Here is a 25,832-nt window from a genome sequence, read left to right on the forward strand (position 1 = left end):
ACTTAAATTAATTTACCTTTTTTAGCTTCATTTTAACCTTTTTCTATAAGTAAAAACTCCCATCTCCAAAATGTTTTCAAACTATTAAATAGTTAACAGTTCATATTACTTAGCCAACTATGGTATACGTAGATTAAGTGACAAAGTGGCCCATGCTCCTATTTGCTAAAATACCAAAATCCTTTTTTACAATAATTTGTAAGGATGTGTAATTAAAAGCATTTTCTGATATTTTATGTGCATTTTGCATTTTCCTAAGCATTACACACAGACCAAACAATTGATGTGTAATGAAACCTAACCCACATGGTTGCATTTAACAGTGTTTAGTACCTGTGTGTTACTGTCTTTTAAGTAAGCTTATAAAATAATTCTTGTAATTAAAGGAAGGAGATACAATTTAACCATTGTAGAACAGATTTATTTACTGCATACACCATGTTAGAACTAACAAAAATGATTTGCTGACTATTAATAATGGAAATGCTTGAGGCCAAAGCAAGTTTGATATAACATGGTTTCACCTATAACACGGTAAGATTTTTTTGGTGCCCGAGGACTGCTTTCTATCGGGGTAGAGGTGTATCTATAAAGAAAATAAATGCATTTCTGCATCAAGGTGGTATAAAATACCAATAGGATTGTATTTCTAAAATATTCAGGCTTAGATTTTGAAAACCTTTCCAGAAACATTTCTGGCTTTTGTCTTTCTCTTTGGTAGTCAAATCTGTCTTGCCACTTAGTTTGGTTGGTTGGTTGTTTAGGTGAATTGTTTGTGATATTGCTGAGCATCCTCTCCCTCTTGCCCACATGCACCTCCTTGTTTGGTGTCTCCCTGCCATATTTGAAAAGCTGTATCATTGTGGTTACCTAGACCCTTGCTTGTCAAGGACACAGTACCAGTTTGACTGTTTCTGCAGCCTGATTTGTCCTCCTGAAATTAGATGTCACCTTCCAAATGTGAGCAACAGGGGTGGTGTTACTAGTTTGAACACTGGAGAAGTCTTATTCAGGCTAGATGCCCACCTTTTTGTAAAGATGTGCAGTTACAGTTAAATGGTCATGTGGTGCCAAGATGGCATGTGTCTGTTTGCACTAAAGTTATGAAACATTATAAAAATAACAGCATGTTTGTGCTCTATTGCTGGGACCATAAGGAGGCATTCTCATATATGTGGATACAGAGCGTGAAATCCTGACACCAATGGCAACTCTCATTGGCTTCAGTAAGGTCAGGTTTTCACCAAAAGCAGTTGGTTTTTGTACTCTGGGTGTTCATCTTCCACGTCTCCGTTTTCTCCTGTTTCTGTGTTTATGGTTGAATGCTTAAGATGTTTCAGGTGACCAGACTCTCTCCTGTTCTCATCAACTAAAGGCCCAGATGATACAGGCCTTTTCTTTTCTATGAAATACAGTATTGTCTCTCTCCATTTAAAAAACAAAACTAATAATAAAAAAGCTGGCTTGACAGCATTGGAAACTGTTTTCAGAACTAGAATAATACAGGCAGCATCACTGCAAGCTTCCCTTTGCTGCGTCACCATTGTGCCTTACCCATGTCCTGGAAGACCCACAACTGAAGTCAGTGGGGCTTCACATGGTCATTTGGCTCCAACGTGTGGAGTGAATTGTAGCATCAGGGCTTTAACTTATCTGCTTACACAAGTGCATAATGAAGAAAGGGACCATGTAAGTAAGTAATTGTATACTATTACTGTAGAATTTGAGCTCCTTGTAACTATAGTAAAACATTACTCTCAACACCCCAGGAGGTAGGGAAGTGCCATATCCCCATTTCACAGATGGGGAACCGAGACACAGACTAAGGCACACAGAATACGCAGTTCTTGTACTGGTGCAACCATGTTGGTTAGGGATATGTTTTAGTGTGGATGCAGTTATACCAATGTAAAGGTGCCTATCAACACTCTTATATTGGTGTAAATGCCTCTATGCTGGGTGATTGCACACAACTTTTGTGTAGACAAGCCCTAAGTGACTTGTTGAAAGTCACACAGGAAGTCTGTGGTGGAACTGCGAATTGAACCAGCAACGCCAGAGTCCTAAGGTGGCACCCTAACTGCTGGGCTGCTCTTACCACCCTACGTTTGGTGGTGTTGCGGATTAACTAACTAATGTTTGTGCAGCATTTTGAGTTTTAAATGCTAAAAAGAGATTACAGTTTTTGGCATCCTGGCTCTCTTAACCGATTTGGTTTAGCCAAGACGACCTAACTGGCAGTGTTAGGTGTTGTTTTGAGACCATTAGGATTTCTCTCTTTGCATGGCCTTTGTTTTCAGCTATTGTATGCATTGTACTTATTGCCATGTCAGTCCCAGTATATTAGAGACACAAGGTGGGTGAGGTAACATCTTTTATTGGACTGACTTCAGTTGGTGAGAGACAAGTTTTTGAGCTTCTACAAAGCCCTTCTTCAGGCCTGAGACAGGTATGCCAAATGTCGCTTTGAAGACCTTTCTCGAAAGCTTGTCGTCTTCACCAACAGAAATTGGTCTAATAAAGATATTGCCTCACCCAGCTTGTCTCTGTTTCAGCTGACATTTTCCCACTGAACGGAGCCTAACTTTCTATTGTTGTCATATAAGGAATCCAGTGCTGGAGATGCTGTACCAGGTTTGCTAAATACTGTCTGTACAACCTGTGTTCCCAAGGCTTCGGGGATTAAATTGTCTGTTTCTTTTTAACCTTGGCCGCTACATGCGGACAATCCCCCCTGTGTATTTTCTTGCTCCTTTTTACTTTGAGTCCCAAGACTAGAATTAGAACAAATCGAAAAGCTCTGAGAAGCCTGAGAATACACTGTGTTCTGGTAATTTATCTTCAGAAACTTCAGGCTTGGTTTTTAAGATCTCCCCAGCCTTATTTAAGGGCTTGCAATAAATCCGTACAGGCAGCTTTGGCTCACATCATTAACAAAGAATGATATCCTTTTAAGTTAAAACAAACGTCACTGTTGCTTAGAACAAATTGGATAGGGGCTAAGACTACTCTTAATCATAAAGTATTGTCACTTTTTTCATATTTTTGAATAACAATCTATACACATGGTTTTCTTTAATGTCTACGGTGACTGGTTTTTTGTTAATTGCAGGACTTCCTTAAAAAGGTCTTTCATGCGTCACTGGATAAAGAAATATTTGTGTGTCAGGATGATCCTTCTGATGGCTTCTCTATTTGTTTTGACCAAGCGTTTCATTAGTGAATTGTGGTGGGTTTTTTTAAATTTTTTTTTGGTTTGTTTTTTTTTGCCTCCATTGTTGGGTATCCAAATTAAAATATGTTTTTATAGAGGACTGATTCTTGCAGGGTGGGTGCTCAGCATTTCCTGCAGATCAGGTCCTGTAAGTCATGTCAAGTTGGGCTCCTAGAATCTCTAATGACTCAAAAATCCTGCCTTTTGAAATGATGATTACTGCTCATTTATATTGTGACAGCATCTAGATGGTGCAGAGCACAGTCCCTGCTGCAGGGAACTTGCAGTCTAAAAGACAAGACATAACAGGTGGATGAACCAAACAAGTAGTTTGGGCATTTTTCCCGTATTTCCCCTCCTCCCCGCCCTCCAGTGTCCTGCTTTTTAAATTATGAAGAACATTTTGCAGCACTTTTGGATAATTGATCAGTAAAGGGGGGAAAACAGAATGGATGTTAGTGTTCGCTGTGATTTTGTATCTTTTAAACTCCTGTCATGGAGTTTAAAGATACTTCTTAATTTCTCTTCTTAAAGACCAAGAACCACTTTAAAACAGAGCAGTACCGTAGATGCTGAACATTGGAGAAGACAGTAGTGAAGTAGCAGATCGTAATTTTCATAGCAAGCAGTAAATTACCTTTTTATGGTGTGAATAAAGACCAGAGACATTAGAGATCTGTATGTGCGGCTTATTGTCAGTACAGTCCTTCACTGGTTCAGATCTCAGAAACTGTCTTACCAGCATCTGTGAGTTTCTGCTTGAGGTTTCAGCAGGATGTGTCCTGGATACTGAGTAAATAGCCCTGGGATGATCTTTGCCTGCTGTGCATATTTAAAGAGAAAAATGAAATTACCCACATAATGCTGAGTGCGTATCTGCACTGTTAGCTTGTCCCTGTTGGTTACCAGTATATTTTGAGCTGAGCTGCATGCCTAAAAGAAAGAATTAGTAATTGGCTTGAAAGCCACATTAACAGAATGTTAAGGTTGAGATTTAATTTCACAAAGGTCAGGAACTTCAGATTTAAGATTACTTCAGTAACATTAAAGCAGGGACAGTGTTGGGTCACTTGCTGTATAATCAGAGTTCATATAGAAATAGACAGTTCGGTAGATGTGACACTTCAGTGATAGAATGCTCTTTCCTTTATGTATTGTTTGCCACATTGTGTCATGTTGTGTGTTGATGTGATGAAAGACGCAGTTTTTCAGGCATATGTGCAAGGAGGAAGTTACCATTACTGTGGGAACCTCCTCAATTTGCTGACTTTGTGCAGTTAATGTAATGTTAGAATGTGTTTAAAATTTTACCCTTTTTCTTTTTACATGTGCTCTATTGGTTGATAGTGGGGTGGAGGAAGGGAGAAATGCAACCAGAGTTGCAGGAAAAGGCATCACATGAGGTGAGTTGGGGCTCAAAAAGAGTGTATGCAATTCCTTTCCTCTCATTTCCTCAGAGCCCTCTTTAATGTATGAAATATGGTACAGTCTCAGTGTGTGGTGCTTCTGGTTCCAGGCTCTTAGCTTCAATAAAAACAATTCAAGGAGACCAACAGAATCATAAAACAAATTCAGGTCTCCCATAAACCACTACAGAACACTGTTAAGGTCACCAGGCAAGATAGCAAGGGATGTGCTTTCAAAAGAGTAATATGGGTATTTAGCTGGACAGCTAGTATTGGTGTTTATGGGTGATGACAAAAAACTCTTGCACACTACTTGGAAAGCATATCCGAAAGTGCATAAAATCTTACTTTTTTTTTTGTTTGTACAGTATAAGAGTCAGAGCAGCCATTGTCAACAGAAACACTAGCTGGGATTTTGAAAGGAGCCTAAGTATTTGGGTGCCCAAATCCCATTAAAATTCAGTGGACATTTGTTTAACTCCCTTAGGCCCCTTTTAAAAATCTCACCCAGCAGTTCTAGAACACTTGCAATCTATTACCTTGGCCCAAACTGGCTTGGCTTCTTAAAAGACGAGTTTAGGCATACTTTGACTGCTTGGGGCCCTTGCTTCCAAGCAACTATAAACTGCCCCTTTAATTTGCAAAGTACTGTGGTTCCCTAATATATTCTTTCCAGGATCCACTTACACATCTACTATACTGTTATTAGAGCTAATGTTACCGTTAATTTAACACATTATAAATTCTTGTGCAGGCAGCTTGAAATGTTTTAGGATGATTATTGTTGTAGAAAAAAGGGCTTAAGCCAGTGCTCTTTGCTTAAAAGGTCCCAAGCTTTTCAGAATTATATGAACTCGCTCTCTGATACCTACTCATCATTCAGACCTGGGTATCTCCTATCTCTCTCTCTCTGTATAGTAACTGCATAATGTGTGAGGATTCAGAACATGGTATAAATCAGGGATCTCAATCACCAGGAGGGCCACATGAGGACTAGTACATTGGCCCGAGGGCTGAATCACTGACGCCCTCTGCCCCTGGCCCTGCCCCAACTCCACCTCTTCTCTGCCTTCTCCCCTGAGCATGCGGCTTCCTGCTTCTCCACCCTCCCTCCTGGAAAGTGCTAAGCACTGTTAAACAGCTGTTCGGCGGCTGGAAGTGCCTGGAGATAGGCAGAGGAGCGGGGACACTGCACGCTGGGGGAGCAGGGGAAGGGGAGTTTAGCGGCCTGCAGGAAATAACTCCGGGGGGTGGTGGTGAAAGGGCATGGGGAGCTTGGCGGGCCACAGTAAATAACTCCATGCGCTGCATGTGGGCTGTGTGTTTGAGACTCCTGGTATAAATGCTTCCACCCAGAGCAAATGTTTACAGCCAAGTTATCAACCTCTGTGTAATGTAAATGTTGTCACACAAGGGTAATGAACCCAGGCTGTCAAATACAGCTGTAATTGTGGTCACATGTTCCTGTATTAGAGAAAATCATAATTCTTAGAAGGCTCTGGCAGCTAATTATTTCCGTAATTTGTGCAGGGATGGAAAAGGGATGGGGGAGAAATAGTTCCAACACTATGTTCATACCTTTCACACCACTGGTATTTCACATCTGCCCTTTTCCTCTTGTTTGAGTTGTCTCCGTTACAGACTTCCACTGACCATTCTTGGATTCCGCCTTCCCCTACCTCCCCTAGGAGGTAAAATCAAATCCTAACAGCAATACCTAGTACACAACTGAATACTTAATTTCCTAGGAGACTAGTGGAAACTGGATTTGACAAATCACCTGAATATACTGTGGGCAGGGGAGCAATCGCATACTGGCAAAGGGGGCATAATAGATGACTTAACAGATTATTTGTATCACCGTAGTATCTAGGAGCCTCAGTCTTGGACCAGGACCCCATTGTGCTAAGGGCTGTACAGACACAAAACTAAAAGACAGTTCCTGCCTCTAGGAGCTTACAATCGAAGTATGAAACAAGACAAAAGATCATTACAGGCAGATGGAGTGCAATGAGAAACAATGAGGCAATATTGGTCAGCTTGTTAGTCGGTGGTTTCATCACAACAAAGGTCTTTCTGTCAAGTTTTGTGTAAGCCTTATGGCAGAGGAGTGTGGTTGGTTGGTTGGTTTTTTTAAGGGGGATAATGTATTCATTCTGTGGATGTTCCTGGGAAGCTCCTCCCGAGCATTATGGGCAGCAGGAGAGTGAGAGCCTGACGGTGCTTGTTTGACAATTTAACAGGCTGGCAATGGAGGCAGTTGTCATAAGCCAATTGGACACAGGAGTTCATCTTTCCATACTGAATGGGAGGTGATGGGTCATAAAGGATCTTGAAAATGAAGACTAGCTTATGTTTGATATGATAGAGCTAGTGGAGGAATGCAAAGAGATGAAATGGTGATTTTCCTGGCCCTTCACTTTGATCTTTATAGCAGTATTCTGAATGAACAGGAGTGGGGCAAGATTAGATCTGTTCCATCTCTAACTTTCATGATGTCTAATTGCCCTTTATAAGCATGTTGCTGATCATAATAGCAGTAACAGAAAACACTATTAGCAATTCACGAGCTGACTTCTAAACTGTCAAATTAACTCTGAATATAATTTAAATATAATTAATAGGTAGGTGCCAAACACACTGCAACTGTAAGAGTAAGGGGACTGACATACTGCACTGCTGTATAGATGGGATGTCGTCATGTCCAAAGTCCTGCAAAACCTGTATTAATAGCATTACAGGGAAACCATTACAACCCATTGATAAACATGGTTAAGAGTTCTAGGAACTGGCTCCTCCCCGATACTGTTCTAGCCTATGGGATGGTCCTTTTTGCAGGTTTGCAACTCTTGGAGCTAGCTATTGGTTTAGGCTATCTGTTCTGGAGGAAAGGTATTGGCTTTACAGAATCTGATGATTATCCAACTCAGGAAGACTGTTAGAGCCCCAAAACTGAGTTGAAGAGTAGTATAAGAGCCACAAGAACTAAGAAGTCTGGCAGACTTTGTTTGAGACTTATTTCTAGAGGGATTGTGGGCTCATCAGATTCTACTGAGATCAAACTTCCGTTTAACAGGAGGGACTGTGTACAGAAGCAGAGTCTGCATTTAGTTGTGCTTTCAGAAATGGCACAACCGTTGGTGAGGTGGACCACATTGCTCAACCTAAACAAAAAGGGGTGGATGTGTGGAATCGCTTTTTGTATCTTTTTGGTATGTGTATCTAGAAGTGCTATGTGCTTTGGATATTTTTCTCCCCACCCCCTTCGTCCAATTGGCTGTCTGATTCTAGAGAAATGAGTACTATTAATACAATTTCTTACCACATCTGGACAAAGCCCTATCTGGGATGATTTAGGCTATGTCTACACTTGCAGAGTTTTTGCACTCAGTTTCATCAGTGATAGGGAAAGAAAAGCACTGGTTAAGTGTTTACATTTACACTCACTTAAGTGTTTACATTTACAGTACTTCCATCGCCATGAGAGGAACGTACTGAGGGCAGCTATCCCACAGTGCAGCTTTCTCCATTTTGACGATAGGTCTTGTGGGAAGGTGATTGTGGGGCATCCTGGGTCCCTGCACAGCCTCCTCTCCCCAAACACTGATCAGTTCCAGTAACTCAGCATTGCTCCAAGCAGGAGATCATTTGCTCCATGGAGCAGGTATTGTCACCTAGCCAGATAAGTGTTACTAAGAAAACAGGAAGGGGAGTTTCAAAGTTCCCAGGGCTTTATACGGTGGGGAGGGGTGGATGTCTGTTTACCTGGCATCAGAGTAGCAGAGCTGCTGGCCAGAGTGGTCACCTAGGCATCGTGGGATATCCTGCAGAGGCTAAAAGCTCTGTAAACAGGAAGAATGTGTCTTCATTTGCACATCACCACAAAAGCATCACCGGTAAGAGCAGTGATATTTTTTGCGAATGCAGACTAACATGGCTGCTACTTTGAAACCGGTAAGAGCTGTACACCTCTCGTGGAGGTGGTTTTCTTTTTGAGGTGGAACTTTTGAGGTGAAACTTCTGAGTTTTACTGCAAAAAGCCATGGGCAAGTATAGACACTCCCACGGTTTTTCTATTCCTTTAAAAAAAAAAAAGGACTTTTCCCACTTTAAATGGCAAGTGTAGACAAGCCCTTAGTTGCGGTTGGTCCTGCTTTGAGCAGGGGGTTGGACTAGATGACCTCCTGATGTCTTTTCCAACCCTGATCTTCTATGATTCTATGACTATTTTAAATTCTATTTTGCACCATCTCTTTAATAATAATGAATAAACTTAGTAGACAGTATTGGGCGGTGTTTCTTGAGGTTTTAAAAGTGCATGTAACAATTAGGGAGACTGAACAGAAGGGAACCAACAATTACAGTGGTAAATGTTTGAGCAAACAAAACACAACCTTATCACAAAAATTTGACAGGCATAATTGAAACAAGCTTGTTGTGCATGAAAAGAACATGATAGCGTTTTTAAAATATGTAATAGGTATATTGCAAGAGATTAGCTAAACTAATAAATTTAGAATTATTGGTTCTAAAGCAAAGAGTAGCTGAAGAAACTTTTTTAGATGAAGAAAAAATCTGACTTTCTTTGTGTAGGTGTCACATAGTACTATATACAGCACCACATTAGCTGGCTTAAATATTTCTGTTTCGCTGAGCCTATAGTACTGATGGATATGGCTACTCCCAAACCTTACATTGGGGATACGCTATTTTAAATTTTATTTTATTGTCCACTATAGTCCTAGAAATGGCTCAAATACATGATAATTCTGAGTTTGTCACACATATATATGACATAAGGGCCTAAAATATTATTTTTCCCCACTGACAAACAAAATAGGCCATCAGGGACTCTTACATAGAATCACAGGGCTTGAAGGAACCTCGAGAAGTCATCTAGTCCAGTCCCCTGCTTTTATGGCCGGACTAAGTATTATCTAGACCATTCTGACGCGTTTGTCTAACCTGTTCTTAAAAATCTCCAATGATGGAGATTCCACAATGTCCCTAGGCAATTTATTCCAGTGCTTAACCACCTGATAAGAAATTCTTCCTAATGTTCAACCTAAACCATCCTTGCTGCAATTTTAAGCCAATTGCTTCTTGTCCTATCCTCAGAGGTTAAGGAGAACAATTTTTTCTCCCTCCTTGTAACAATATTTTATGTACTTGAAAAATGTGTGTCTCCCCTCTGTCTTCTCTTCTCCAGACTAAACAAACCAGTTTTCCCAACCTTCCCTCATAGGTCATGTTTTCTAGACCTTGAATCACTTTTGTCGCTCACTTCTGGACTTTCTCCAAGTTGTCAACATCATTCCTGAAATGTGGCACCCAGATTTGGACACAATACTCCAGTTGAGGCCTAATCAGCATGGCGTAGAACAGAAGAATTACTTCTCATGTCTTGCTTACAACATTCCTGCTAATACATCCTAGAATGATGGCTCCCCTCTCCCCCCATAGTGTTACACTGTTGACTGATATTTAGCTTGTGATCCATTATGACCCCCCAGATCCCTTTTTGCAGTACTCCATCCTAGGCAATCATTTCCCATTTTGTATGTGTGCAACTGATGTGTTCCTTCCTAAGTGGAGTACTTTGCATTTATCCTTACTGAGTTTCACCCTGTTTACTTCAGACCATTTCTCTGGTTTGTCCAGATCATTTTGAATTTTAATCCTATCCTCCAAAGCACTTGCAACACCTCCCAGTTTGGTATCGTCCACAAACCTTTAAAGTGTATTCTCTGTCACTATGTGTACTCTCTAAATCTTTGATAAGGATATTGAACAGTACTGGACCCAGAACTGATCCCTGCGGGACCCCACTTAATATATCCTTCTAGCTTTACTGTGAACCACAGATAACAGGCTGGAAAAACATTCCCAGAGAGTAGTTATGCACCCACCTTGTAGTAGCTCTATCTAGATTGTATTTCCCTAGATTGTTTATGAGAAAGTCATGGGAAACCATATCAGAAGCCTTACTAAAGTAAAGGTATCACATCTACTGCTTTCCTCTCCCTCTTCTCCCCCCACCCATCCACAAGGCTTTTTATCCTGTCAGAGAAAGCTGTGAGGTTGGTTTCACCTGATTTGTTCTTGACAAATCCATGCTGACTGTTACTTATCACTTTATTATCTTCTAGTTGTTTGCAAATTGATTACTTAATTATTTGCTCCATTATTTTTCTGGGTACTGATGTTAAGATGACTGCTCTGTAATGCCCCGGGTTGTCTTTATTTCCCTTTTTTATGGATTGGCACTATATTTGCCCTTTTCCAGTCCTCTGGAATCTCTCCTGTCTTTCATGACTTTTCCAAGATAATTGCTAATGGCTCAGCTATCCGTCAGCTCCTTGAGTATTCTGAATCTAGGATATATTTCATCAAGCCCTCGTAACCTTGAAGACATCTAATTTGTATAAGTAATTTTAACTTGTTCTTTCCCTATTTTAACCTCTGATACTACCTCATTTTCACTGGTATTCACTCTGTTAGAGGACCAATCGTTACTAACCTTTTTTGTTGAACGTAGCAACATAGTTTGCAGGATGGAGATTAAATTACATAATCTTATAGAAAGGAAAATGAGCAGTGATTTGAAATGGTGTGACATACTGGATTCATGCTGTGCCATTGAAAAAAGAACTGTAATAGTGTAATGTAACATAGAGATTAACGATAAAGGGTGACCTTAATCACTGCTCTATCAAAATGAGCTTTGCAGAAACATGTTTGATATTATAGTGATTTAGTTTCTCATTTACTGCACTGTAATTATTTGTTGATTGAAAGGTTTTGTATTTTCAGATAACGCTGGATTGCAGAATGGACAGACCTAGGGAGGCTTTTCCTCTCATGTAATTTTTATTTATTCCATCCATACACGGAAATTTGATCATTGCTTGAATTTAAAGGGTTACTGTTGTCATTTTTTTTGAGGCTGCCAAAATATATTGCTTGAAATTGTTCTTTGGACCTGAAGGCCAGGAGTCCTGAGCTTTTGCCATTTAAACATATTGTTGTGACTAAATACTAGCCACTTTTTCATTTGTCCGAGGAAAAGCCAAAACAGAAATTAGATGCTTGTGTTTGAAAGACATATTGAGTGACTTTTTGGCTAGAAGTGTGTGTTTCCTCAGAGCCGCCAGAGTAAATGTCCTTCTGCTAGCCTCTAAGGCTCTGTCTAAACTGGCAAGTTTCTGCGCAGTAAAGCAGCTTTCTGCATGGTAACTCCTGAGGTGTGCACACGACCAAGCCACTTAGTGCACAGAAACTTTAGAATTGTAGCACTGTTTTAAAAAACAAAACAAAAAAAACACCCCAACAAGAGGTGTAGTGCTGTGGTTCCAGTGTAGAGACACCAGTCAATTACAGCTCTGTGATTGGCCTCCAGGAGGTGTCCCACAATGCCTGTTCTCACCTCTCTGGTTATCAGTTTGAACTCTACTGCCCTGCCCTCAAGTGATCAACCGTTATCTCCACCCCGTAAATTCCTTTTGAAAGTCTCCTTCCTGTTTGCTTGGTGACACTTGCAATGGTCTCAGTGCATCTTTCCAGGTGGCCATGCCTGCTGTATGCAATCCCCCACTTGGAGCAATGCCAAGCTGCTGGACCCCATCAGCATTTGGGGAGAAGAGGCAGTGCAGTCCCAGCTGTACTCCAGCCGTAGGAATTATGATACCTATGGACAGATTTCATGATGCATGACAGAAAGGGGCCATGACCGGGACACGCTGCAGTGCAGGGTCAAAGTCAAGGAGCTGCGGAACACCTACCACAAGGCATGGGAGGCAAATGGCTGCTCCGGTGTTGCACCCACAAGCTGCCAGGTCTACTCAGGGGTGACCCCACTGCCATTCGAAGACCACTGTGGATACTTGTGTGCCAATTGAAAGTGGACCAAGCCAGGACGAGGAAATCTTGGACGAGGATGTGGAGGGGGACCCAGAGGCAGAGGATGACTTAGAGGCCAGAGATGCAAGCAGCCAGGAGCGCTTTTCTATCCTGGAGGAGGCTAGCCTGTCAAAGCTGTTGATGTTAGTGAAATGCGAACGGGAGAGGTGGCCCCTGGCAAGTGGCTTTGATTTTTGGGAATTGCTGAATTGTTGGGGGAAGGAGGGTTGCAGAAAGCAGGCTTGTCTCCCACCACATGCCTAGTCTGAGTGGAGGAACAGGAGACTGATTGACTCCCTCACTTCATGGGAATCTCCCTCGGATCTCCAGGAAACTCTCAGGGAGATATTGGGCAATCCACTGTTGCAGGTTCTTCGGCAGAGCTGCTTTGTTTCTTGCCCCATTAATGGTAATTTTCCTGTGCTCTGTGCCGTCACAGGGGGGTGGACCATTGCTGCACACAGGCGAGCCGCATAAGGGCCAGTACGGAAGCTGCAGTCTTGGAGAAGACCCTCCCTTGATTCTCTGCTGACCCTCAGCAGCAGGATTTCTTCCATAATCACATCCTGTGGAAAGTGTGGGCACAAGAATGATTATCAGTCCCGTCCCCGCTCCCCCCACCACAGTGCTGCTCTCCTCAACAGCAGGGTCTGGGAAGACTGATTTACCCTGCCCGTGTGGCTACTTACCATTTTTGAGGTCTTGTGGGTCATGTGTGCTTGCCTGGGGTCAGCCAGTTAGTGACAGGTGTATGAGTACTGGCTGTGTTTTAAATCATTGAATCAGGGTTCTGTGTTGCAAACAATATTGCTTCTGTAAATGTGAAGTTTAAAACAAAACATGAGATGACCTTGGGAGCCCTGCCTCCCTCTTTGTTATCGGCAGCTGAATGGCCGCTCAGAACTAGAAAGCGGCCAAGAAGAACTAAGGAGGACTTTCTGCATGATGTTATGATGCACTCTGCTGCCAAGAAATAGGAATTGAAGGAGCTGGGGGACAGCGAGGAGGAGGACCAAAAGGAGATTGCAGCATGCCAGAATGAGCAGCTCTTAAAGGTTATGGAGTGCTAAGCAGGCACGCTTCAGGTGATACTAGGTCTTCAAACCGAACAGTTCCGCGCCTGCCCTCCCCTGCTATCGCAAAACTTTCTTTCCCACATGCCCCCCAGACACTGCCAAAACCCTCTTATCAACCTCCTGGCTCCAGTCTATACCTGTGGCATTCCACTCCTCCCCCCTCACAGTCCAGCACAGCAGACTCCCACTACCACTGCACTCAACACCCATCCCTCTGCAGTTTGGCCCTGCTGAAACAAAGTACCTACAGCACTGTACTCCAAAGGAGAAGGTTGGATATGATCCCTGGACATACACGAATCTTTAGCTGTCCCAGGACCCCTCCTCCTCCTGGGACCTTCCCTTCCCACATCTCCCTCACTGCTGATGTGTTTTTTTTGTTTGTTTGTTTGACTCTTTCTTTCCTCTGTCTTTTTTTTTTAATAAAAGAATTGCTTTCAAACCAACACACTCTTTATTCTATTAATTGAAAGCAAAAAGAGCTCTGCAAAGCAACATACAATTATATTAAACCCACATATTGCATCGTCTGCACCAATCACCTCCTAGCATTACAAGCACTGTACTCCTGAGCATAGCAACAACTATTAGTGGCTTTCAGGTTCAAATTGCTGCATCAAAGCATCCCTGATCCTTATGGCCTGGTCCTGCACTCCTCTAATAGTCCTGGTCTCTGGTTGTTCAAACTCGGCCTCCAGGCGCTGAGCCTCTGTGGTCCAGCCTGAGTGAAGCTTTCACCCTTCCCTTCACAAATATTATGGAAGGTACAGCATGCAGCTATAACCATAGGAATATTGTCATCAGCCAGGTCTAGTTTCCCATAGAAGCAGCACCAGCGGGCTTTTAAACAGCCAAAAGCACACTCAACAGTCATTCTGCACATGCTCAGCCTGTTGTTGAACCACTCCTTGCTGCTGTCAAGTTGCCCCCTGTATGGCTTCATAAGCCATGGCATTAAGGGGTAGGTGGGGTCTCCCAGGATCACAATGGGCATTTTGACTTCCCCTTTGGTGATCTTCTGATCCGGGAAGAAAGTCCCTGCTTGCAGCTTCCTGAACAGGCCTATGTTCTGAAAGATGCATGCGTCATGCACCTTTCGGGACCTGCCTGCGTTAATGTCTGTGAAACACCCACGGTGATGCCCAAGCGCCTGGAGAACCATTGAGAAATACCACTTGGGATTAATGTACTCAGTGGCTAGGTGATCTGGTGCCAGACTTGGAATATGTGTGTCATCTATCACCCTTCTGCAGTTAGGGAAGCCCATTTGTGAAAAGCCATCCACAATGTCACACACGTTGCCCAGAGTCATGGTCTTTCAAAGCAGGATGCGATTAATGGCTCTGCACATTTCCATCAACAGGTCTCCAGCGGTCGACTTTTCTGCTCCGAACTGGTTAGCGACCAATCGGTAGCAGTCTGGAGTAGCCAGTTTCCACAGTGCAATCACAACGTGCTTCTCCAATGGCACGGCAGCTCTCATTCTCAAGTCCTTGTGCTGCGAGGCTGGGGTGAGCTCATCACACAGTTCCATGAATGTGGCTTTCCTCGGCCGAAAGTTCTGCAGCCATTGCTCATCATCCCAGACGTGCATGACGACGTGATCCCACCACTCAGTGCTTGTTTCCCGAGCCCAAAAGTGGCATTCTACTGTGGTCAGCATCTCCATGAATGCCACAAGCAATCCTGTGTTGTAGCTACTACGCATGGCGAGATCAATGTCACACTCTTCTTGCCTTTTGTAGTTTAAGGAATAACTCCACTGCCACTTGTGACGTGTTGGTCAGAGCGAGCAGCATACTCGTCAACCATTCGGGATCCATTCCTGCAGCCCAAAGAGACAGGACATGCAGTACACAAACAGTTGAAAGATGGTGCCAAATGCGGACGGAAGCACAGGGATCGCTAAGATGCAAAGCAGTGCATCATGGGGCATTGGGACAGGACCCAGGGTGCCCTGTGGACCCCCCCCCCCCAACCACCGCCTTCCCACAACTCTTAGCAGAAGAGGAAGAGATGCTCTGTTGAATAGCTGCCCAGAGTGCACTTCTCCAAATACCACTGCAAGTGTGAACACGCTATTGCGCAGGCAGCTGAGAGTGTGAACACACAACAGCGGTTTCCCTTCAGCACTCTCTGAGCAGTTCTGTAACTCTGCTGGTGTAGACATGCCTTAAGAAATTGAGTTGTGTATGTCACACCAGTACTGTTCTCTGGAACACTGTGATGGTGGGGGGGCAGGGGTTGCTTTTGTTCTTTGACAGGTTTCAGAGTAACAGCCGTGTTAGTCTGTATTCGCAAAAAGAAAAGGAGTACTTGTGGCACCTTAGAGACTAACCAATTTATTTGAGCATGAGCTTTCGTGAGCTACAGCTCACTTCATCGCATGCAAACCGTGGAGGCTGCAGAAGACATTATATACACACAGAGACCATGAAACAATACCTCCTCCCACCCCGCTGTCCTGCTGGTAATAGCTTATCTAAAGTGATCATCAAGTTGGGCCATTTCCAGCACAAATCCAGGTTTTCTCACCCTCCGCCCCCCCCACACACAAACTCACTCTCCTGCTGGTAATAGCTTATCCAAAATGACCACTCTCCCTACAATGTACATGAGCTATTACCAGCAGGAGAGTGAGTTTGTGTGTGTATGGGGGTGGGAAAACCTGGATTTGTGCTGGAAATGGCCCACCTTGATTATCATGCACATTGTGAAGAGAGTTGTCACTTTGGATGGGCTATTACCAGCAGAAGAGTGAGTTTGTGTGTGAGGGGGCGGAGGGTGAGAGAACCTGGATTTGTGCTGGAAATGGCCCAACTTGATGATCACTTTAGATAAGCTATTACCAGCAGGACAGTGGGGTGGGAGGAGGTATTGTTTCATGGTCTCCGTGTGTATATAATGTCTTCTGTATTTTCCACGGTATGCATCCGATGAAGTGAGCTGTAGCTCACGAAAGCTCATGCTCAAATAAATTGATTAGTCTCTAAGGTGCCACAAGTACTCCTTTTCTTTTTGTTCTTTGCTGACTGTGTCTTGGGTCTATTGTTAACAGAGACCTTGGGGGAAATCCTGTGTGATTCTAGTTCCTTCTTTTTATTTTATTTTTTTAAGAACTACAAGAGCCAAGTAACATTGATGTCTAAGCACCTCAGTATTGTCTCTAACTTATCCCTGCCCCCAAAGCCCACAACCCATTAAAGTTACTTTTTTTTTCCTGTTTAGTAGCTGTTGACCTATTCAGATTTGCACAACTGAACTTGGCGATACAGCATTCTCAGGGCATGCCTTAAGCATTGGAATGTTGATTGCTCACAGAACAAGGTAACAACAAAGATTTTAATTGACCTCGATTAAACAATTTTGAGTAGAAAGAACAGGAGTACTTGTGGCACCGTATAGACTAACAAATTTATTAGAGCATAAGCTTTCGTGGGCATATCTTACTATATGTTCCATTCTATGCATCCGATGAAGTGGGCTGTAGCCCACGAAAGCTTATGCTCTAATAAATTTGTTAGTCTCTAAGGTGCCTGTTTATTTTGCGGATACAGACTAACACGGCTGCTACTCTGAAACCTGAATTTTGAGTAGCTGCAGCTGCTCAAAAGCTGTGTTTCCCTAACAAACATAGGGTCCAATAATCCTGCAAAGGCTACCATATGTAATGCTCCTTACCATGTAGCCCCATTAACTTGACTAGAAGTGTTCCTAGTACTAAGCATTCTGCTTTGTGGGAGGCTTTGGATGGGTGGGGGCACTGCTGAAGAAATTGCACTTGTTTTCTTACAATTATTAATTCATATTATAGTGGTGCTTCTTAAAGGCTGTCAAGGTTCCTTCCCCACTCTGAATTCTAGGGTACAGATGTGGGGACCTGCATGAAAGACTCCCTAAGCTTATTCTTACCAGCTTAGGTTAAAAACTTCCTCAAGGTACAAACTTTGCCTTGTCCTTGAACCCTATGCTGCCACCACGAAGCATGTTCAACAAAGAGCAGGGAAAGAGCCCACTTGGAGACGTCTTCGCCACAAAAATATCCCCCCAAGTCCTACACCCCCTTTCCTGGGGAAGGCTTGATAAAAATCCTCACCAATTTGCATAGGTGAACACAGACCCAAACCCTTGGATCTTAAGAACAACGAAAAAGCAATCAGGTTCTTAAAAGAAGAATTTTAATTGAGGAAAAAGTAAAAGAATCACCTCTGTAAAATCAGGATGGTAAATACCTTACAGGGTAATCAGATTCAAAACATAAATAATCCCTCTAGGCAAAACCTTAAGTTACAAAAAGACACAAACAGGAACATACATTCCATTCAGCACAACTATTTTACCAGCCATTAAACAAAAGAAAATCTAATGCATTTCTAGCTAGATTGCTTACTGACTTTTTACAGGAGTTCTGGAGATCATTCCTGATCTGTTCCCAGCAAAAGTATCACGCAGACAGACCCTTGTTTCCTCCCCCTCCCCTCCCCCCAGCTTTGAAAGTATCTTGTCTCCTCATTGGTCATTTTGGTCAGGTGCCAGTGAGGTTATCCTAGCTTTTTAACCCTTTACAGGTGAAAGGGTTTTGCCTCTGGCCAGGAGGGATTTTATAGTTCTGTATACAGAAAGGTGGTTACCTTTCCCTTTATATTTAGGACTGAGGCTTCAACCAGTATTGGGGGACCCACTGTGCTAAGCCCTGTACAAATGTATAGTAAGATACAGTCTCTACCCCAAAGAGCTTACAGTTTACATATTCAAGATTAAATGAAAGCGTAGAAAGATTAAGTGACTAGTCCAAGGTCGCCCAGCAGGGTAGAGCAGGAATAAAACCAGAGCCCCAGTCCAGTGTACTAGCTGCTGGACCCCACTGCTTTTCTACTGTTGACGGGACACATTTGCATTCTTAACAAATGTTGGGAGGAGTACTGCTGCTTGGAAAAAGTGGAGTTACTATAGTCAGAATCACCTGCCTTTTGGTTTCAGTGCAAAAATGCTATGTGGTGTTTCAATTTTGATTTAAACTAAGCAAATTTTAGCAAATGGAAACTGCAAATGTTGGGTAAACTTTTAGTGTCACCAGCAGCTTGAATCTCCCATAATCAGAGAATTGTTGTAGAAAAGAATATTTGACTTTCTGGATATGTAATATTTTGGATTATTTTATCAGTTTTAATATGTGGGGCTCCAGTTCTGTCCCACCATGAATCTGTCTTGTCATTGGAGCGTGTTGTGGGTTTTTTTGTAGAACTTGATCTGTGCAATGGTCTCTGTTACCAGGCTAACTGCATATCTGCGTCCCCCACTCCCCCCCCCCCCCCCGTCTCTCTATAGCACATCCCCTCTCAGGCCTCAAACCATAGCTACTCTCTCCGGGTGGAATCACACAATTCTCCCATTCTCAGACCTGGCCCTGGTGATCAGCTGTGATTTCTCCAGCAGCCCCGATATATGTTCGGTGTCCCCCAGCTCTCTCTCTGGGAGCTATGACAGTGGTATCTAGTAACCAAACAGTCTTCTTAAAGTATTATTTTATGTAGAATCACATGATAGAGAAAAATATTGTAAACAATAAATCTGTTGACAACACTAGTTTGCCAGATGGCTGTCCACCTTCCATGTGGCAGTGCTGATAGGTCTAAGCTTTCTATAGATGCCCTGGGACAGTTAAGGTCTCACTCTTTCTCAGTCTCTTCCTTTAACTCACAAACCAATTATCTCTCCCCCTGAGCTGGGTGAGTGTTTTTTTTAAATCTTGCCCAGTCCTTTGATCCCTTCCTTTGTAAGAGAACAAGGCCTTCTTTAACTATCTATAGCCTTTTGGTCAGTTAGTTCCCAACACTGGCAAAACAGTGGTGTCACTTCAGGTTGGAACCTAAAGTAGGCTATTGTCCTCTAACTGCCCCCAACTGTTTTTTTTTGTTTTGTTTTGTTATAGTCAGTGTTGCTTCCTTTCTTGTTTTTTCCCCAAGAGATACCTATTAAGCCAGATCAGTACACTCATACAGGAAAGTCTAATAACCCCATTTATAGAAACTTCATCTCACTGAGCATGTCCAATATGGTATTCATAAAACTACTGCATATCAGTATTCTTAATTTATTACATACTTGCTGTTGCAAATGCAGAGCTGCTAGCTGTCTGCAGCTCTGGATTAAAATGGTCTGTATTGAGCCATTCCGGCTTGGGGTGGGATGTAAGGGCTGGCTTCAAGTGGCATTTTATATCTGGGGCAAACTGGTTCAACAGTCTTCGCTATGTAACTTTTTGAGAAGAAAAATCTAATTACTGTGTCTAATTTGTAATTAGGAAAGTTGTTTTCAATAGTGTGCAGATTTTCACACTCCTTATATCCTCATATAGCATTTTTAGAAATTCGTTTCCAAGAAAGATTTGCCAGATCTAAAGCTGGTGAAAATGGGTTCACTCTCTTGCACTAGCTAAAGAGCGGACTGTCTAAATGCGCCAGGCTTTAAGCAGAGCTTTGCGGATCTCCCTCTTAAGAAAAGCACATGCAGGGCAGATGCAATCCTAAGCACAAAAGGGGTGAGGGTGGGGAAGAGCTACTTTCCTGGGACAAAGTACTCGTTCCATGGATTGAGCATGATACAGAGACAGCTTTGCCTCTTATAGAGAAATAAGACCGCAAATGAGTCTAAAGACTAACAGTGTGAAAGTGAATGAATTGCAGGTCTCTCCTCAGTAATTTTTTTATCTGTTTGCAGTGCACTTCGAGAGAGATTAAAATAGAGAGAATTAGAGTAAAAACAGCCCCCCCCCCCCGCCATCCTAGGAGAAGCAGGTGTAATTTTGTAGTTGGGCAGAGGGAAGTCTTCCTAATATTAAGTTCCTTTAGAGATGGTCGTGTGTGTGTAAAAATGTTGAATTTCATAATTACTACTTCACCTTTTAAATGCCTATATGGTCTCGTTCCAATCCCTGCAAACATTACATGTGTCATCCTATGGTTGTCTAATATTCTAGAAATCCAGTGGATATATTCAGTTGGATGTTGTCAGAGTAGCCATTCTAAAAGCTAGTCTGTAAATACAGGTCCACTGGTGTGCACCACATTCACGAATCACAGCTAGACTTTTCCTTCACTGTTTGTGACACTAGCCATTCTTAATAGGGAAGGTGCAATTTATATCATGGTAATAATTAGTAGTCCAACTGCTTTTTGCCTGATGACCTGAGGTTAGCTCTTTTGTATTGCACTTTTTGTTTGGCTAAGCAGTGTCTTTTTGTTTGGCAAAAACAATTGTTGGTGCAGCTAGACAGTTGGAAGTGTGCAAATGCTTTCCATGTAAGACTTTTTAGATGGAACTACTGCCAAGTTACAGTAGATCAGTTTGCTCAGTAGCCAAGACTTGGCCTATTACCTATCTCTGCATGTTTCTAAAGAGCCCAATCCTGTAATAGATAGATGCCCTTAGGCAACTGAGAATTCAGTGAAACTACAGTACTTGCATACATAAGTAATTTTATGTATATATGTGTGAGGGATCGGGGCCTTAATTACTTACAAAATTGAGATTAAGACTCGTGACCCAACCAGCAGGAATGGCAACTGCATATGGTTACCTGTGCAAACAACCAAATACTCTACCCAATTTGTCCATCTAAAATCCTAATCTAAAGAATAAAGTGGAAAGGAGAAGGTTTGTGCGTACTGATAGGCACTTGCAGTTTTAAGCCATTGTTCAATGGTACAACTACATTTTCAACACAAAGGTCTCTTGTATTGAATAGACCTGACTCTTCAAGAGGAGGCTTTTTAGCAGCATTTTAAATAAACATCCTTTTTACTGCTGTTTAGTGTGTTAACTTTTTTTGTACAATTTGTGGGCAGTCTTTTATATTGAAAGCAAAAAAAAAACAACCCCTCACTTGATTAAGTGGTTGGTTGAAAGTAACAGCATTTGAGTCACTTCCTTTTCTTCTGGATTTTCGAAACACATCTGACTCTTATCTGATTTGTACATTTAGTATAGAATGTGTTCTTTTCTTTATGGGGAATGTTAAAATATTGTTTAGAAAAATAAACTTTACAAATCTGGAAAAGAGAGAAATCAATTTTTTATTTTTGGGATTCATTTTGAAATGCTAAATTTTTAGGACACGGGTTAACTGTTTGGTCTCTTCCATTTCCAGAGGAAGTGCTACGAAGATGTCAAACATCAAATTACACTCAGCAATACTGGGCTTCCTTATTTTTAAGTGTTACAAGAAAATTTTTGTCATACAGGGAAGACCTAAACTCTACATATTGCTCATTGAGCAAAGAAAAAGTAGTTTAAACCAGTTGTGTAACTGAAGAAAACACAAGAAAAAATGTAAACAATATTTTTATTATGGCCATTAGTAAAAGTCCAGCCAACAGTATTGTTCAGGAAGCAGTTGTACTTCAGTGGAGCAGAAATATGATTTGGGTTTATGTAGAATCCATCACTGCGCTATCTACAGTCCTTCTGTCAGTGCTTAATTTCTAATTAAAGTGGTGCTGGGGCTATGAACTGCCAAGCCTAGAAGTACTGGGGCTGAGCCCCTGTACAAATTAAGCACTGCCTTCTGTATATCTAATTTTTTGTATGAAGGTTGAACTATGTACTTGGATGTTATCATGCATATGCCTGAAGTTTAATCTATGCCTGTACCTGACAGGTGTGTAGCTTTACTGTAGTGAAAATGACTGACTGCTTTAATTATATATTGTGGTGTGGAGTGGAGGTGGATGAAGTCTCAGTTACTACAACAGGCAGGTTTCACCTAGAGCTGTGTAAATAACTGTTTGTTTACTGGCTATTCTGGGGCCTGCGGATTCATGTCTGGTCAATGTGAATTTTTTTTTTTTCAACTTTTGACAAACTGAAAAATTAAAAATTTATTTGGGTTGGACAAAATGTGTTTTGAAAACCAAATGTAGTGCTTTATTTCAAAGCTTTCTTAATTTTGAAGAAGAGAAAGTAATTTCAAATCAAAACATTTCATATTACTACTTTAAATAAATTATTTGGGTTTTGATTTTTCTTTCTCCTGATGAAAACAATTTGGCAAATTGCCAAAATGTTTTTGTTTGACCTGAATCTGCCTCCCTCAGTTGGTGGGGTCTGTGTATCTAGAAAAAGTCTTGTCTGAAACTTTGCATGTGTGTGTGTGTTTCTAGCTCTAAGTTCAGGTATTTCAGGCAGCCAGTCCACCAGTGCTCCCTCGCTGTTCCCCTCTCCCTTTATCCCCTTCACAGTCATCTAAAATAAGGACAGCTTTGCTTTTTTTTTTAATTGAATTGCTTTATTTTGTTGTAAAATATTAGCGATTCCTATATTTTTATCTTAATTAAATATTTGGTTAAAACTTAATTTAAAATTACATCTTCATGCAGAAAGAGGAAACTGCCACCTTGGCTCAGTCCTTTCTAAAGTGAAATGAGACTTCTGTTTGAAAGGGACTGAGTAAAAACATCAGGATTTTGGTCCATAATGTGTGCTGAAAACTTTCACTGTCATTGTAAAGCAAACTTCTATGTGTTAGGATTTTGGACCCTGATCCTTCTTCCTATTAAATTGACATTAGTTTTGCTATTTGCTTCAATGGAAGCAGGATCAATTCATTAACAAGTAATTTTTAATAGGTACAATGCTTCTGTATTTCCAGTAAAAATTTCCTTTTAAGCAGTGCAGCTTATTAGACATTCATCATCAAGTTAAGGAATGTATTTTTTGGGGGAGATTTTTCTCCTGAAATCTAACCCTCCTAATCTTTCTAAAATTCCCACTGGCTCAAACCTACAGAAGCATACCCTGGAGACTTTGTATGAGTGAAATATGTTTTTGTTCCTGCCATGAATGCTAATCTTTCTTCCCTATCAAATTTTAAGAATAAAATGTCCTTTGTGAAGGAGAAACTGCTTGATTCATATACTTATGAAGTAAATGTAAAGAATACATATACTTAAATGTATTGTTGATTTATCTCAACAAACCCACAGAGTTTCTGTAAATATTATGTATTAGCAGTAACCACTAACTTCACAGCAACTGGTCTATTGCTCGATATTGATAGCAAGAAAAAAGCTATGTTCGGACACAGTGTACTATTTGTTTAGTTCCTCCATTCTGTGTCTGCCCTCAAAGTTCTTTATATAGTATCCTCCTCTCTGTCTCTGGGAAGCACTGCACAGAGAGCTTCTAAGAGGTTTCACTTTACTTTTACAAGGAGTCTTAATGCAGATTGATAGTTTAGTTGTGCATAATATCCTCCTTTCTTTTTCAAGAGAAGCAGTTTTGCTGCAGGCATTTTAAAGCAAACCTATTTTTCATAACACAGGCTATCCCATTACAGTAAGTACTATTACTTGAGTCTCATCACCTTTTAACACCAGAATGTTGTAATTGTTTTAAGGAATTGCGTACATTTGTCTTGGTTGTAATGACTTCTGTTTTCTGTTTTTGTGGTTTCTGTTTTATACAAACAACCCCCTCTCTTCCCCAAAAAATCACACAATACTTCTGATATTTTAGGGATTTTTTGTGGATGACGGTAAACAGTTGTGTTAGTGAGCACGTTAAGAATAGCAAAATTATTAGGATATCAGTCTTTTGCTTCTAATTTCTATCATCAGTTTTTGGTGGCCTTTTTGGGGTGACGCAGGGATTGTGCTAAAAGTAGAAAATTAATTGTTTTGACTATAAAACAGTGCTTCTAACTGTGACACTTCAATATCTCTGTGAAGCTCAGGCTGTTCGCTAGGCCATCTGTATGATGTGACCTAAAAGTGACTGACACAGCCATAGGCCAGCGACTTCACAAAGACCACCAACATGTGCACACTCTGTGGGTGGGTCTGTCTTGAAGTAATGCATGGCTGTGTGTTAGCAACATGCTGTATCTAGTTTCCATTCTGTTGTAATTTTTCTTTAGCTTTGGGACTGCTTGCAGAGTAAGGGAAGGGAAATAAGGTGCACAATAAGTATTGTAACTGACGCCACTACAGGGTGGTGTGCTTTCCGCATATCCATCTCTTGAGCTGTCTGGTCACAAGCCGTGTGTTTTGGGAGCTGAAGATGCCCCAGGTCTTTGGTGGGTTCGCCTAAAATAAGGATTACTTTACTAGCGCGGTCATAAACAGAAATGTGCAAAAAGCACAAATACTTTCAATTAAAAGAACTGATTTTCCAACAGTTCCTAACCCAGCACATAGGGGCAGTTTGTTACTTTATACCCCTGTATCAGTCTTGTTAAGGCTTCCTGTGAACCATTATCCTTCTGTGCACAATCAGTTGTCCCCATGCCTCATGCTTACAAGACACTGTGCTGTATCCTTCTTCTGCAGCTATTACTGGTCCTCTTTCCCTGTCCTGCTCTTAACTTTCAATTCCGTTCTGGAGGCTATCTAACCTTCCCTCTGCAGCCATCTCTCAATTGTTGGCTACCACTGCTGCTCACTCACAGCTTCTGGATGTCTCCCAAGAGCGTGGTCTCCCCTAAACCTGGGATATTAATTCCTTTTTTGTCTAGGGAATTTATGGAGCACTTTATTGGCCAGAGGCTGAACTGGGCACCCCAGTGCCCTCTCTTGGCTAGATCTTCCTCTTCCAGCTCAGCCATACTGGAGATCCTGGAGGAGGGAACCCAATCATGAGCCAGTAGGTTCATTAGAGATTCAAATTTCCTGTTTTATCTTCAAGCTGCTTTTCCTTCATTAATAAGACAAATACAATATTGATCTTACAAAATTGAATCTGCATCCATTTAGCAGGGACAAAGTCCACACACCTTGTTTAACATACGTACTGTTTGTTAGCTAAAGGCCAACGTTTTCAGTCCTGGGTATCAAAGTTGGGTATGTACAGCCATGTTTAGAAGAAGCCTGACTCTTTCAGAGTTGTTGAGCACTTGCAGCTCCCATTGAAATCCCTCTCACTGACACCCAATCAGTCCGCTGTCCTTAGTTCAGCCCTCCCCGTTCCAGCTTCTATTTCATAATTTTGGGCAATGGCTTCCTTTCACCCTCTTAATGTTAGAAGTGTGTGTTGCTTTGCTCATCTTGAATTCCTCGGAACGTCTGGTTTCTTTGGGTTTTATTTCTTTAATTAATGACACCTCTGTATGTCTTTTCAAGCCTCACAATTAGACCATCACTAATTCTGACACCCAAGTTTCCTAGTTACTCGATCAGGTGAAGTCACATGTGCTATTTGCTCTGTCAAAATATAGTAGTATGCAGCCTTCTTGTAGCCATG

The 25,832-nt window shown here is 41.7% G+C and overlaps 1 protein-coding gene across 1 annotated transcript in view; it reads left to right on the forward strand.

Annotated features, from left to right (window-relative positions):
* The window catches only part of LNPEP (leucyl and cystinyl aminopeptidase), a 103,239-nt gene that overhangs the window by 19,155 nt on the left and 58,252 nt on the right, over positions 1-25,832 (forward strand). The window lies entirely within an intron of this gene.

This window comes from Lepidochelys kempii, chromosome 5 (genome assembly GCF_965140265.1).
Source record: "Lepidochelys kempii isolate rLepKem1 chromosome 5, rLepKem1.hap2, whole genome shotgun sequence".
Classification (NCBI taxonomy): domain Eukaryota; kingdom Metazoa; phylum Chordata; order Testudines; family Cheloniidae; genus Lepidochelys; species Lepidochelys kempii.